The sequence below is a fragment of the Erinaceus europaeus genome, chromosome 11 (assembly GCF_950295315.1).
Source record: "Erinaceus europaeus chromosome 11, mEriEur2.1, whole genome shotgun sequence".
Taxonomy (NCBI): Eukaryota; Metazoa; Chordata; class Mammalia; order Eulipotyphla; family Erinaceidae; genus Erinaceus; species Erinaceus europaeus.
The window spans coordinates 6,005,848-6,020,780 of NC_080172.1; the positions used below are offsets into that span (position 1 = coordinate 6,005,848).

At 46.3% G+C, this 14,933-nt stretch overlaps 1 protein-coding gene and 1 pseudogene across 7 annotated transcripts in view; one reads left to right on the plus strand and one right to left on the minus strand.

The window, feature by feature from the left end:
• ZFYVE16 (zinc finger FYVE-type containing 16) overlaps positions 1–14,933 on the plus strand; it is a 59,139-nt gene that overhangs the window by 242 nt on the left and 43,964 nt on the right. For 2 of the 7 annotated variants that reach the window (XR_009552452.1, XM_016186386.2), the window contains exons 1-2: positions 11,887–12,035; positions 13,229–13,486. The exons of 2 other annotated variants lie outside the window; for them this stretch is intronic. The gene's annotated coding sequence lies outside the window, so the exon portion shown is untranslated. Of the gene's footprint in view, positions 1–11,882; positions 12,036–13,228; positions 13,487–14,933 lie in introns of those variants that run through there. 3 more of the 7 variants (XR_009552453.1, XM_060201096.1, XM_060201093.1) reach the window with 3 other exon arrangements.
• Positions 12,707–14,607, minus strand: LOC132541271 (mitochondrial import inner membrane translocase subunit TIM16-like; annotated as a pseudogene).

Genomic DNA, 14,933 nt, shown 5'->3' on the forward strand with positions numbered 1-14,933 from the left:
AGCCGAGGCGCCGCGACCCCCAGCCTCCAGCCCCGGCCCGCGGAACCGCGCTGGGACTTGGGGGCCGGGCCCGGCCCAGGGAATCTCGGCAGCCTCGCGGGGACCCGCCCACCCGGGACGCTGGGGGACCCCGGGGCTGTCATTGTGGGGGGGGAGTGACCCCGGGGGGCTGTCATTGTGGGGGGGGAGTGACCCCTGGGGGGCTGTCATAGTGGGGGGGAGTGACCCCGGGGGGCTGTCATAGTGGGGGGGAGTGACCCGGGGGGGCTGTCATTGTGTGGGGGGGAGTGACCCCGGGGGCTGTCATTGTGGGGGGCGGGCGAGTGACCCCGTGGGGCTGTCATTGTGGGGGGCGGGCGAGTGACCCCGGGGGGCTGTCATTGTGGGGGGCGGGCGAGTGACCCCGGGGGGCTGTCATTGTGGGGGGCGGGCGAGTGACCCGGGGGGCTGTCATTGTGGGGGGCGGGCTAGTGACCCGGGGGGCTGTCATTGTGGGGGGCGGGCGAGTGACCCGGGGGGCTGTCATTGTGGGGGGGGAGTGACCCCGGGGGCTGTCATTGTGGGGGGGAGTGACCCCAGGGGCTGTCATTGTGGGGGGGAGTGACCCCGGGGGGCTGTCATAGTGGGGGGGGGAGTGACCAGGGGGCCTGTCATTGTGGGGGGGGAGTGACCAGGGGGGCTGTCATTGCGGGGAGGAGTGACCCCCGGGGGGCTGTCATTGCGGGGGGGGGGAGTGACCCCGGTGGGCTTTCATTGTGGGGGGGAGTGACCCGGGGGGCTGTCATTGTGGGGGGGAGTGACCAGGGGGGCTGTCATTGCGGGGGGGAGTGACCCCCGGGGGGCTGTCATTGTGTGTGGGGGGAGTGACCATGGGGCTGTCATTGTGGGGGGGGAGTGACCAGGGGGGCTGTCATTGTGGGGGGGGAGTGACCCCGGGGGGCTGTCATTGCGGGGGGGGGAGTGACCCCGGGGGGCTGTCATCGTGGGGGTTGAGTGACCAGGGGGGCTGTCATTGCGGGGGGGAGTGACCCCCGGGGGGCTGTCATTGTGTGGGAGGGAGTGACCAGGGGGGCTGTCATTGTGGGTGTTGAGTGACCAGGGGGGCTGTCATTGCGGGGGGGGGGAGTGACCCCCGGGGGGCTGTCATTGTGGGGGGGGGAGTGACCAGGGGGGCTGTCATTGTGGGGGGCGAGTGACCAGGGGGGCTGTCATTGTGGGGGCGGGGGAGTGACCTGGGGGGCTGTCATTGCGGGGGGGGGGGAGTGACCCCGGGGGCTGTCATTGTGGGGGGAGTGACTCCTGGGGGCTGTCCTCAGGGAGGGCTGTAGAGGTGATCCCGTGCTGCAAGCATGGGGGTGGGGGGTCAGGGGAGCAGCGACCCCGGGGGCTGCCAGTGGGTGGGCAGGAGGGTATCTGGGGAGAAGGGACCCCAGGGGTGGGTGGGGGGATGAGGGCTGTGACTCTGGGGATGGGGCAGACCCCGGGGGAGGGGCATGGGGAAGGGATCAAGGGAGAAGTGACCCTGGGGGGCTGTTATCTGGCGGGGAGGTAGGAGCAGGGACCCCCCCAGGGGGGCTGCCATCGCGGGATGGGGGAGCAGTGACCCCGGGGGCTGCCATGGGGGCGAGGAGTAGCAGTGACCCTGAGGGGTGGCTGTGGGGGGAGCTGCCATAGCGGGGAGGGCTGTCATGACTGGGGGGAGAAGTGATCCTGGGGGCAGCCATTGGGCTGTGTGTGTGGCTTCTGATGGGGGCTGGGGGGTAGGGATGGGGTCATTTCCCCCCTTTTCTTACTGCTTTAGACTATTGAACCCAGAATGATGTGAGAGTGCTCCACCATACATTTGAAAAAAGAACTTTGCAGCTGTGTAACTTGTACATCTGTGATGGCAGATTATGATGTGGGGGGGCGGTCTTGTCAGGTTGGCCTGTTATGGACACCAGCGCAGGCTTCTTCCCCATTGGACAAAATAGGCAGTTTTGTTGGTGGAGTCAGATTTCTTCATTATTTTTGAGCCTGTTTTTTTTTCTTTGAGTTGGATGGCTTGATCCATGAGAAACGCGTCACGTATACATTTTCATCTACTTCATTATTTTTCTCTTTTTCTAGTGTGGGCTGTGTGGTGGCGCACCTGGTTGAGCACACATGTTATAGTGCACAAGGACCCGAGTTCAAGCCCCCCAGTTTCCACCAGAAACTGCTCAGCTGACAGGTGGTGGCACCCGGGGTTAAACCTGGGAACTTTTTTTCCCCTTCCCCCCCCTTCACTGGATATTAAATTGCGTGTTTAGTGTCAGTTGTTTTATTTTTATTTTTCTGTAATGGGGAATGAAGAGAAAACAAAACAAAAAAACTAAGGACCAGGCGGTAGTGCACCTGTTTAAGTCTACACACTACAACGCAAGGACCCGGGTTCAAATCTCTGGTCCAGACCCCACCTGCAGGGGAAGCTTCAGGAGTGGTGACGCAGGGCTGCAGGGGTCTCTCCGTCTCCCTCTCCGTCTCCCTCTCCGTCTCTTCTCAATTTCTCTCTGTTGGATCCAATAACAAGTAAATAAAAATATTTTTAAAAAGAAAATAACAATTCTATCATTTAAAGATAACCAGCCATAGTTACTTAAAACTTTTACCCTCCCCCCCCCCCATTCACACACTGTCACGGGTGTCACGGATGTCACGGGTGAGAGAGGAAGTTGCAAAACCAGGCAGCAGGTTCAGTTAGGGGGAATGTTGGGTTTCCCAGTTGATGCTGAGGCAGGAAACAGGAATCTTTACTCCCTGGTATTTTCTGAAAGAAATTCTACGTGCAATAGCATTGCCAGCTTTTGCTGAAATTGTGCTTTAGGCATTTTTTCTGTTTATTAAAAAAAAAATTGTGCTGCCAAGAACATATGTGTACACAGATCTTTTTGGATGGATGTGTTGGGTTCCTTAGGATATATCCCCAGGAGAGGAATTGCAGGGTCCTAGGGCAGGTCCATTTCTAGCCTTCTGAGAGTTCTCCAGACTGTTCTCCACAGAGGTTGGACCAATTGACATTCCCACCAGCAGTGCAGGAGGGTTCCTTTGACCCCACACCCTCTCCAGCATTTGCTGCTGTTACCTTTTCTGATGTATGACATTCTCACAGGAGTGAAGTGGTATCTCATTGTTGTCTTGATTTGCATTTCTCTGACAATCAGAGACTTGGAGCATTTTTTCATGTGTTTCTCGGCCTTTTGGATCTCTTCTGTGGTGAATATTCTGTCCAAGTCCTCCCCCCATTTTTGGATGGGGTTATTTGTTGTCTTGTTGTTGAGTCTGGCAAGCTCTGAAAAACAAGATTAGAAAAGAAAACACAAGTTGAACCTGAAATGGAATTGGAGTATTACACCAAAGTAAAAGACTCTGGGGTGGGTGGGTGGGTGGGGAGAATACAGGCCCATGAAAGATGATGAATGACATAGTGGGGGTTGTATTGTTAAATGGGAAACTGGGGAATGTTATGCATGTACAAACTATTGTATTTACTATTGAATGTAAAACATTAATTCCCCAATAAAGAAGTAAATTATTAAAAAAAAGAGACTAGAACCTCGATTTCTAATTACAGAAGAAATACATCATCAAAATATCTTTTAATAGTTACACTACAGAGTTTCATTCTCAGTTATCAACCCCATGTGTCATGTTACATAAAATAATAGCGGCGCAGCTTAAGCCGGCAAGTTTCAGGATCCCTTTACACACTTGAAGATGAATAGGAACTGAAAGTTTTCAAATGAATATTAACCATCTTAATAATTAGAAACTTTAGTGAGTAGAGTAACAAATCCATTAGACATTAAACTGTTATAAGTAAAGAAAATACTTTTATTAAAAAACTAGTGTGGGCTGCGTGGAGGTGCACCTGGTTGAGCGCACATGTTATATAGTGTGCGAGGACCCCGGGTTCAATCCCCCCAGTCCCCACCTGCAGGGGGAAAGCTTTACAAGTGATGAAGAAGGACTAAAGGTGTGTCTCTGCCTATCTCCCTCTCTCTATCACCCCCTTCCCTCTCGATTTCTGGCTGTTTCTATCCAGTAAATAAAATTAATGTAATAAAAAAATTTAATTTTTTATTATCTTTATATATTGGATAAAGACAATCAGAAATCCAGAGGGAAGGGGGAGATGGGGACAGAGACACCTGCAACATTGCTTCACCACTCGCAAAGCTTTCCTCCTGCAGGTGGGGCCTGGGGCTTGAACCGGTTCCTTGGCATTGTCACATGTGTGCTCAACCAGGTGCACCACCACCTGGTCCCAAAATTTTTGTAATTAATTAAAATTTTAATGGGGGGGCAGGGAGGTAGGTCAGCCTGTTGAAGCACCAACACGCACACCTGGGCCCCCAAAGACCTACGATTCAGTGCCCAGCACCTCCTGCTGCCAGAGCTGAAACTCAGTGAGGTTGTTTTCCATTTCGCAAGGCATTTTAGTATCTAGCATTATAGAAGACAGCTGGACCCTTATATTTATTTTTGTGTTCAGTTTGGTGAGGCTTATTAAGAAAATTCGGACATGCATAGAAAGGGTTTGGAAAAGAACCATACAGAACTCCTAAAAAGCTTGTGGAAGCTGCCAGCCGTCCTTGAGCTGCAGTTTGATAAAACCGATTAACCATTTTTTGTTTATTTTAAATACATATGTATAAAATGCAGTGTATATAAAATATAAATTTACATAGGTAACTTTTCTTTTTTTATGGTGAAGGATTGAACTTGGGACTTTGGAGCCTCAGGCATGAGAGTCTCTTTGCTTAACCATTATGCTGTCTCCCCAATTCTTAACCATTGAAATTTTACAGGCCTTTTGGCTTTAAAAAGTTCTTTTTTTAAAAAAATGATTTATTATTAGATAGAAGCAGAGAAATTGAGAGGGGAGAGGGAGAGAGACACCTGCAGCCCTGCTTCATGGGGCGAGTTCTTTGTAATTCTAGATGCATTCTTACTTCAGAATCCAACACTGCACTCACTGTACCACCTCCTGAGGCGCACATGCAATGCATTCTTAATAGGCATGTTTGGGTCTAGGTTGTTCCAGCTAATGACTGGGTGAAAAATCTTGGCATATTCTCGGTTATTTTTGAATTATTATTGTTTTTTAAATATTTATTCCCTTATGTTGCCCTTGTTTTATTGTTGTAGTTATTAATGATGTCCTCATTGACGAGAGAAAGACAGACACCTGCAGACCTGCTTCACTGCCTGTGATGTGACTCCCCTGCAGGTGGGGAGCCAGGGGCTCGAACCAGGGATCCTTATACTGGTCCTTGCACTTTGCACCATTTTTTAATGATTTTTTTCAAGTCCTAAAAACAAAATTGTTGGATCAATTTTAAGAAGCTTTTTTGGAATGTGGACACATACTGCCGCATCACTTCCCAGATAGGGTATCCCTTAGACTTTGACTACCCCCTTACCAGTAGTGAGTAGCCTCGTTTTTATTATTCTTTTTTCTTTTTTTAAAATTTATTTCTTTATTGGGGAATTAATGTTTTACATTCAACAGTAAATACAATAGTTTGTACATGCGTAACATTCCCCAGTTTCCCATATAACAATACAACCCCTACTAGGTCCTCTGTCATCCTTCTTGGATCTGTATTCTCCCCACCCACCCACCCCAGAGACTTTTACTTTGGTGCAATATGCCAATTCCAGTTCAGGTTCTACTTGTGTTTTCTTGTCTGATCTTGTTTTTCAATTTCTGCCTGAGAGTGAGATCATCCCATATTCATCCTTCTGTTTCTGACTTATTTCACGTAACATGAATTTTTATTTTATTTATTTTATTTATTTTTTCTATTTTATTATTTTTTTAAGAAAGGATTAATTAACAAAACCATAGGGTAGGAGGGGTACAATTCCACACAATTCCCACCACCCAATCTCCATATCCCACCCCCTCCCCTGATAGCTTTCCCATTCTCTAGCCCTCTGGGAGCATGGACCCAGGGTCACTGTGGGTTGCAGAAGGTGGAAGGTCTGGCTTCTGTAATTGCTTCCCCGCTAAACATGGGCGTTGACTGGTCGGTCCATACTCCCAGTCTGCCTCTCTCTTTCCCTAGTAGGGTGGGTCTCTGGGGAAGCAGAGCGCCAGGACACATTGGTGAGGTCTTCAGTCCAGGGAAGCCTGGCCGGCATCCTGATGACATCTGAAACCTGGTGACTGAAAAGAGAGTTAACATACGAAGCCAAACAAATTGTTGAGCAATCATGGACCCAAAGCTTGGAATAGTGGAGAGGAAGTGTTAGGGGGACACTCACTGCAAACTCTAGTGTACTTCTGCTTTCAGGTATATATTTTGCAGTAGTTTATGGATACGTGTGAACATATGCTCTCTCTCACAGAAACTAGTGTATATCTAGGTTTTGGGACTTTGTTAGAAAGTGAACCACCTGAGATGAAATTAGAGTATACTATGAAAGGAAAGGTCTCACCCGAGTAATGAAGTTGAAGGGTTGTCATTCCACACGTGAAGTCTCTGGACACAGTCTGAAGTGAAGCATGTTGAGGTGGCAATCGTTGTGTTGATTAGGTTGTGATCGGCAGGTGCAATATTATTTGATATGGATTGGGAGAGGCATACGGGGAAGTGGGCCCTATCCAAGGGTTCCAGGACTGGGGGAAGTAGAGGCTCTATAGTGGAGATGTGAGGTTCCTGCTGTCTTAGGGTTCAAACAGACAATCAATAGTTAATGTTATCATCACATTATTTGGTAATTGGGTTAACTTTGAAAAGTCCTTTTGTTAGGGTTTGCTGTACAGTACCAGTACCTTGTATATAGCTGTGCTATTGGTTGCTTCTGATCTACTTGGTCTAGGCTTTTGAGAGAGTCCGCATATCAAATACACAGCCTATATATTAAAAAGATTCAGTTTGTGTTTTGAAAAACTTCGAGACATACAATTTTCCCCCTCGTATTAATTAACTAGTGATTTATATGACTACATTTTACTAGGAGTGTACGTAAACACCATTCCCACCACCAAAAGACTGTGACCCATCCCTCCCACCCACTCCCACCCCCCACTGTCCCAGGAAGCTGCATGTCTACCCCTCACCACAGGGTTTTTACTTTGGTGCCCTACTTATAATTTGGTCAGGTCCTGCTTTTAGTTTCCCTTTCAGATCTTCTTAGTCAACTTCTGTTGATGAGTGGTATCATCCCATACTCATCTTTATCTTTCTGACTTATCTCACTTAACATAATTCCTTCTAGCTCTGTCCAAGATGGGTCAGAGAAGGTGGGTTCATTGTTCTTGATAGCTGCATAGAACATGAATTTTTCAAGGTCCATCCAAGATCGGCTGAAAACGGTGAAGTCACCATTTTTTATAGCTGAGTAATATATATATATATATATATATATACCACAACTTGCTCAGCCACTCATCTGTTGTTGGACACCTGGGTTGCTTCCAGGTTTTGGCTATTACAAATTGTGCTGCCAAGAATGTATGAGTACACAGATCTTTTTGGATGGATGTGTTGGGTTCCTTAGGATATATCCCCATAATTATTATTTTAGAGATAAATTATACCCTGCTTTATTTTATTTTATTTATTATTGGACAGAGACAGAGAGAAATTGAGAGGGGAGGGTGATAGGGAAACAGAGAGACACCTGCAGACCTGTTTCACCACTTGTGAAACTTCCCCTTGCAGATGGGGACCAGGGGCTTGAACCCAGGTCCTTGCACACTTTAATGAGTATGTTTAACCAGGTGCGCTACCGCCTGGCCCCCTCCCTGTTTTTGTTTTTTTTTTTAAGAACAAATCCACTAAAAAAAAAAAAAAAAGAACAAATCCACTGTTAAAATATGTCACAGACTTGAAACAGCAAACAGACTGGCTATCTTATGATTTCAAAGTAGTATGTTGATAAAAAGATGAGGTCCTTATCAAGATGACAAGGAACTGGAAGAGGAATAAGTAGAATGTGAAGGCCTCAGGCAAAAGTGGTATTTGGTGAGAGGGTGATGGCTCCCTGCCTTTGCTTTGTTGGAGGCAGGGTGCCTTCTGCCCCTTGACTTGCTTGCTATTTCTCATTTGACCATCCTGGTGCCTAGGGACTGTCCTATTCGGGCTGTTACTTCCATATAAGCAGAGCATTTTCATGATCAAAGAAGAAGCCCATAGCACGGCAGGCAGTCACCATCATTGCAGGAGGATCCATCCCTTCTGCCCTTTATCACTAAGAAAAAGCAGGGCTGTGCAGATAGCATAGTGGTTCTGCGAAAGGCTTTGATGTCTGAGGCTTTGAGGTCCCAGGTTCAGTCCCAAATACCACCGTAAGCCAGAGATGAGCAGTACTCTGGTCTCTTTCCTCTGTCTGTATCTTTCTCACCAAAATAAAACAGTGTTTTGAATAAAAGAATCAGCTCAGACTGGTAAAGTCACAGTGACAAATAAATAAATAAATAAATCCATGCTATAAGCCAGTAGGCAACAAAATGCTGTGTGTTATAAGCGACTGTAAGCACACTGGGTGTTTTTCATCATCTTCCAAGTTGTCCGTTCCTGTTACGTACTCATAATCCAGTTCTCAAGTTTTTCTAACAGATTTTTGTTTTCTTTTATGATGAAATAGTGCACACTGTAATTAGAATAATTATCCTCGTGAGAGAGAGAGGAGCCCTGCTCAGTTCTGAGCACTGGGGATTGAACCCTATCTAGGCATGAAAGTCTGACGTGCTACCTGTGTTTATCTCCCCAGCCCATGGTATGATTTTAAAGAAAATGCACAGTTACTATTCTCTTGTTCACAAAAACAGTACAATTTTGGGAAAAGCAAAGTACTGTAGAAACACAATTACATAGATACTCTTTTTCAAAATAATATTTTTATTGAGTTAAATTGGGCTTATAACGTTGTTTCAGGTGTTGCAACACTGAAATCCTACACGTGTAAACACTGTGTAAACACCAAGTCTCCTACCTCACACTTGAACTATGCACTCGATACCCCTTTCACCCAATCCTAAGTTTCATGAACAGTGAATGTTTTCCCCTGTGCCTTTGCTAATACTATTTTTACAGTTAGTAGTTTCGTATTTTTGAAGTTTAGCGATTTGATGTTTTTTTTTTTTCATCAAGTAAATTATTGTACTTTTGGGGCGGTAGAATTACATATAACTTTGTGCAAAGTTTTGTTCAGAGTAACTTTAGGAACACTGTCATTTGATGTCAGGCTCCTGTCCTCATTCTTACTTCTTGGGCAGTCTCATTCACTGACAGCTTGTGGACTGCCAGTTTCCAAAGCTTTTATCTGTCTCACACTTCTCTCCTGCATTCCTGATCTCTATGGTCAACTGCCTATTGGCAGATGTTCTCAAAGTACTTAAAACACCTATCTAAACATCTGCTCCTGTCTTCCCTCAGGCTTCTTTGTAGTGCCTGCTAAGGTCATGGGTGTAGCCATCTGGGTCTGCTCAGTGATCCTGGTGGCAGTCTTCCTCTGAGTTTACTTTCTCTGCCCACTTTTTTTTTTAAATCTACTTACTTTTCACCAGCACGTCAATGTCTCAGCGTCTTAGGAATCTCCTTACTATTCCTTTTGTTGGGTTTCTGATCAGTCATCCCTATTATTGCCATTTTTTTTTTAATTGTGAAGAGTTTTTTTTTTTTTTTTTTTTAGAAACCAAAGATGGTTTCTAAATGGTAAATATTTGGGTGTAAATCTGATAATATATAAATGAAGAAGACAGCGGGAATACGACCTAAGATATATAAATGAAGAAGACAGCGGGAATACGACCTAAGACAGGTTTTCTTTTCTTCTCTTTTTTTCTTTACTAGGAGATTAATGTTCTATAAGTGTCAGTAAATACAATAGTTCGTACATGCTTAACATTTCTCATTTTTCCACACAACAGTATAGCCCCCATTAGGTCCTCTGCCATCTTGTTCCAGGACCTGAACTCCCCCACCCCCACCCCTGCCACCCACCCCAGAGTCTTTTTTTTTTTAATTTCTTTATTGGGGGATTAATGCTTTACAGCCGCCAGTAAATACAATAGTCTGTACATGCATAACATTTCCCAGTTTTCCACATAACAGTACAGCCCCCACTAGGTCCTCTGCCATCCTTTTCCAGGACCTGCCCCACCTCCCCTCTTTTATTTTGGTGCAATACACTAATTCCAGTCGAAGTTCTGCTTAGTGTTTTCTCTTGTGATCTTGTTTTCAACTTTTGCCTGTGAATGAAATCATCCCACATTCATCCTTCTGTTTCTGACCTAAGACAGGTCTTCATATATATATACATGAACTTCTTTCATATAGTGAACCTGTCGTGTTTTGTGTCCGCTATACATTGTAGATTATTGGCACAGTGAATTCTTTTTAGTTGATTGAAACAGGCAGTATGTACAGTGTAAAAAGACACCATATTCAAAGGTTTCAATGTGCACTGTGTGCACTAACATGCCTTTTGCAAATTATATGTATGTAGATAATATCAAAGTAGATATTACTGAATGACTCATAATTTTTTGAACATGTTTCTGTCTTTTTTTATGAGCAAGAGAGGCCAGAGTACAAAATCTTACTGTCTTAGCCTGCAATTAAAGACAAATAATGTTGAACATGTCTTTCTTTCTTTCTTTCTTTCTTTCTTTCTTTCTTTCTTTCTTTCTTTCTTTCTTCCCTTTTGTTGCCCTTGTTGTTTTATTGTTGTAGTTATTCTTGTTGTCATCATTGTTGGATAGGAAAGAGAGAAATGGAGAGAGGAGGGGAAGACAGAAAGGGGGGAGAGAAAGATAAACACCTGCAGACCTGCTTCACTGCTTGTGAAGTGACTCCCCTGCAGGTGGGAAGCCCGGGCTTGAACTGGCATCCTTAAACATGTTCAAGCACTTCAAGCCACGTGCCTCTTGACACGCTGCGCTACCACCCGACTCCCTATGTTGAACATTAAAAAATTTTTTTTTTATATTTATTACCTCTGTTGTTTTATTGTTGCTTTTGATGTCATCTCGTTGTTGGATAGGACAGAGAGAAATGGAGAGAGGAGGGGAAGACAGACACCTGCAGACAGGCTTCACTGTCTGTAAAGCAACCACTCTGCAAGTGAGGAGCCGGGGGGCTTGAACCTGGATTCTTAAGCCCGGCACTTACGCTTTGCGCCATGTGCGCTTAACCCGCTGGGCCACTGCCGGACTCCTGTTTTTTATATGCTTGTTTGCCACCTGTATATCGTCTTGGCTAAAGTTACTGTTCAGTATCCCACCACACCTCCACACACCCCCTTTTTTTTTTCTTTTACCAGAGCACTGCTCAGCTCTGGCTCTTAGGGTGGTGTGAGTGATTGAACCTGGGGCCTGGGAGCCTCAGGCCTGAGAGTCTGTTTGCAAAATGATTATGCTGTCTCCCCCATCCCATAATGCTTTTATTTTGTCTTAATTGGTGGTAATTATTTGACTTCCTCCGCCTTATCATCCTGCTTACCACTTTGACCTTTGGTTTCTGACTTTCTGTTTGTCGGCCCTTCTACTTTATGTATTTATTTATTTTCACCAGAGAACTGCTCAGCTCTTGTTTATGATGGCGCTGCTGCAACTGAACCTGGGGCCTCAGAGTCTCGGTCATGAGCGTCTGCATAAGCATTATGGTGTCTCCCCTGCCCAAACACCTTCTGCTGTATTTTCAAATTCTTTATCGCCCTGATTTCTGCGCTTACTTTATTCATTTTTTTCTTCTCTCTGACTTTGTTGAAGTTTTTCCCATGGGACTTTTCATCTGGGGAAACATCCTCCAGACCATAATTTTGGAATCTCCATTAGGAAATACAGCCCTCTGTTAGATTTGTGGTTTTCTTCACTCTGTTGTCTTGGTCTTTGATTGCAGGTGATTTCTCTGTATTTTCATTTTGTGGATTCTCTGTGAGGACCAAGGTCTCACAGTGGTGTTCATTATTTTGTCAAATGAGAAGATTTTTGAGATCGTTGGCGTATGGCAGACGGATATGTTATGGAAACTGGATTCCAACATGCTTTCCGGCTGCAGGTATTTCTGCATCGGCTGCCCCTGCCTCTTGCCCTGATTCACAGCTTCTAATTTCCCTTTCTGCTGCTAAAGGTTGTGCAGACAAAATTGTGTAAGATTGTTGTGGCTCCTGGTGTGGTATGGGGTACAGAGGAGGGGGAAACTGGGGTCTTTTTTGTTTGTTTTTCATCGCCGGTACCTTGTGCATGTGCAGTCACACTGCTCCCAGGATCCTTTTCACTCAGAGAGAGAGAGAGAGAAATAGGGAGAAAGAAGCAAGAGAGAGACACCACAGCGTTGGCCCTTGTCTCAGTACCGTGGCACACGCTCTCTTACTTCCATTTGGTGCCAGGGGCTCAAACCTGGCCCATGTGCGTGGCAAGGCACATGCCCACCTGGTGAGCTGCCCTGCAGCAACATATGTTTTAGCCCATCTTTACATTTTTATTTTTTAAAATTTTATTGGGGGGAAGGCTAATGGTTTATAGTACAGTTGACGACACATGGGTACAACCCTTTATCTCCCTGAGATAGAAGTCTAGGTGTCGGAGTCGGGCGGTAGCGCAGCGGGTTAAGCGCACGTGGCGCCAAGCACAAGGACCGGCATAAGGATCCCGGTTCTAGCCCCCCGCTCCCCACCTGCAGGGGAGTCACTTCACAGGCGGTGAAGCAGGTCTGCAGGTGTCTGTCTTTCTCTCCCCCTCTCTGTCTTCCCCTCCTCTCTCCATTTCTCTCTGTCCTAGCCAACAACAACAATAATAACTACAACAATAAAACAACAAGGGCAACAAAAAGGGAATAAGTAAATACATAAATATTAAAAAAAAAGTCTAGGTGTCTGGGAGACACTCCCTCTGCTATCGTCCAGGACCCCAGTGCTCCTTCACGCTACCCTTCCCATGCTTCTGCAGTATCCTTTGCTTTGGTGCAATACACCATGCCACCGCACCCCACACCCACACCCAGTGCAGATCTCACCTGATGTTTTCCCTTACTGTCTTTTTCTTTCTTTTTTTTTTGGGGGGGTTGGGGAAATGGCATTTATTAGCGAGCTATAAATCAGGGGTGGGGTGGTAGGAGGAGCCCACGTCACTTTTGGGGTTCTTTCCCTCTGTCCTTCTGGGCCCAGGTCCTCAGCTTCTTGTCCAGACGCTCTTTTGCACAGACCACCTTTGCCTGCAGCCACCTACTGACTTGTCATTCACCTTGAACAGGTGTTGATGATTCTTTTGCATCTCCTCGGGGTTCAGCTTGGAGACACTGATGATCTGCTGGGCCTCCTGGAGACTGAGGCCAGTGAGGTTAGAGGCGGCTGCAGACAGGTGTCCGGCACGGCCCTGGGCATCAGTTGCTGCCCTGCTTGCGGTAAACTCATCCCGCAGGGCAAGCGAAAGCCCTGCCCATCACCTGCGCCCCCATCATGATGATCTGGGCCACGTACCGGCCATGACCACCCGACTTCCTGCCCCGAGGTACTGACTCAAGGGTGGCCCACAGGTCAGATGTCACGAAGCTGAGCGTCTTTTTCTTTATTGTATTTTTCTTATATTTGAATGGACAGAGAGACATTGAGAGGGGGGAGGAGACAGAGGGAGGAAGAAAGACTCCTAGAATATGACATCATCACTTGTAAAGCTTCCTCCCTGCAGCTGGGGATTGTTTTTTTTTTTTTTTTTCATAAGTTCTACCTATAAGTGAGATCATTAAGTGCTGGGCCTCCTCTTTCTGACTTATCTCACATAACAAAATACATTCAAGTTCTGACCAAGATATTGCAAAGGAGATGAGGTCATTGTTTCTAACAGCTGCAAAATGGAATGTGCGTGTGTATAGACCACAACTTCTTAGCCACTCATCTGTTGTGAGGCATCTGGGTTGCTTCCGACTTTGGGCTATTGCAAACTGTGCTACTGTTAATATCAGTGTGCTCAGCTCTCCTAAGAGAGGTGTCTTTGTTTTCCCTGGGTCTATTCCCAGGAGAGGTGCCAGGCTAGCGTGGGGGCGGGGTGCCTCTTCCCAGGGCCAGTACTCTGGGTTGGAGAGAACACGACTGGAGCCAGCCTGGGCTGCTACTCACTCAGCGACTCAAGGGAGATGACTCAGGAACAGACACGTGGTGGCGAGACAATGCAGTACTTTTATTGTCCAGAGAGCCCAGGCTTTTCAAGGGCAGACCCGGAAGTGGCAAGTCGGAAATGGAAATGGCTAGGAAAGGGGCGGAGAAAGGCAAAAGGGGCCTGGGAAGGTAGGAACTTCCTTAGCAACTGTTGGGAGGGTTTTAACTGGTAGAATTAATAATAATACCCTGGAGGCAGGGAGGGTATGGAGGGTAGAAAGAAGATAAATCAAAGGAATGGAATGGGTGGGGATCTTTCAGGCAAAACAATGATTATGTAGATAGGCCCTAGTATCAGCAATGCAGGGTGGAGCAGGGGGAGCTGGCTTAAGGTTTTAAGGACTACCAGGCTCCTGGAGGCAGAAAAATGCAGGGTGCTTTGTGAGGCTCCTCACAATTTCCTGACAAGAGAGGGATTGTGGGGTCATAAGGTAGGTCCAATCCTAACATAGATGAATCTCCAGGCTGTTTTTCCATAGTGGTTGGACCAGTTAACTTTTCTACCAACAATGTAGACATATGTTAATGACAGCACCTGTCAGCTTCTTTGGATCTCAAAACTCTTCCTTCATAATATCTCTTTGAAATGGTCCTTATAAAGCCGCCTCACGGGTTTTCCTCCCTTTTCACCTCTTACTCCTCAGTCCAGGAAACCATTCAAATGTGTATCTTTCTGCTTGTATGTGTCATTGTACTTGGTGATTTCTTTCGTTTTGCAAAAGTAGCAGATTGAAAGTTTCTTTTTTCCTTTCTATTTTTTTTTTTTTAAGTAAAGATCATTCACCACAGACAGTTAGGGACCT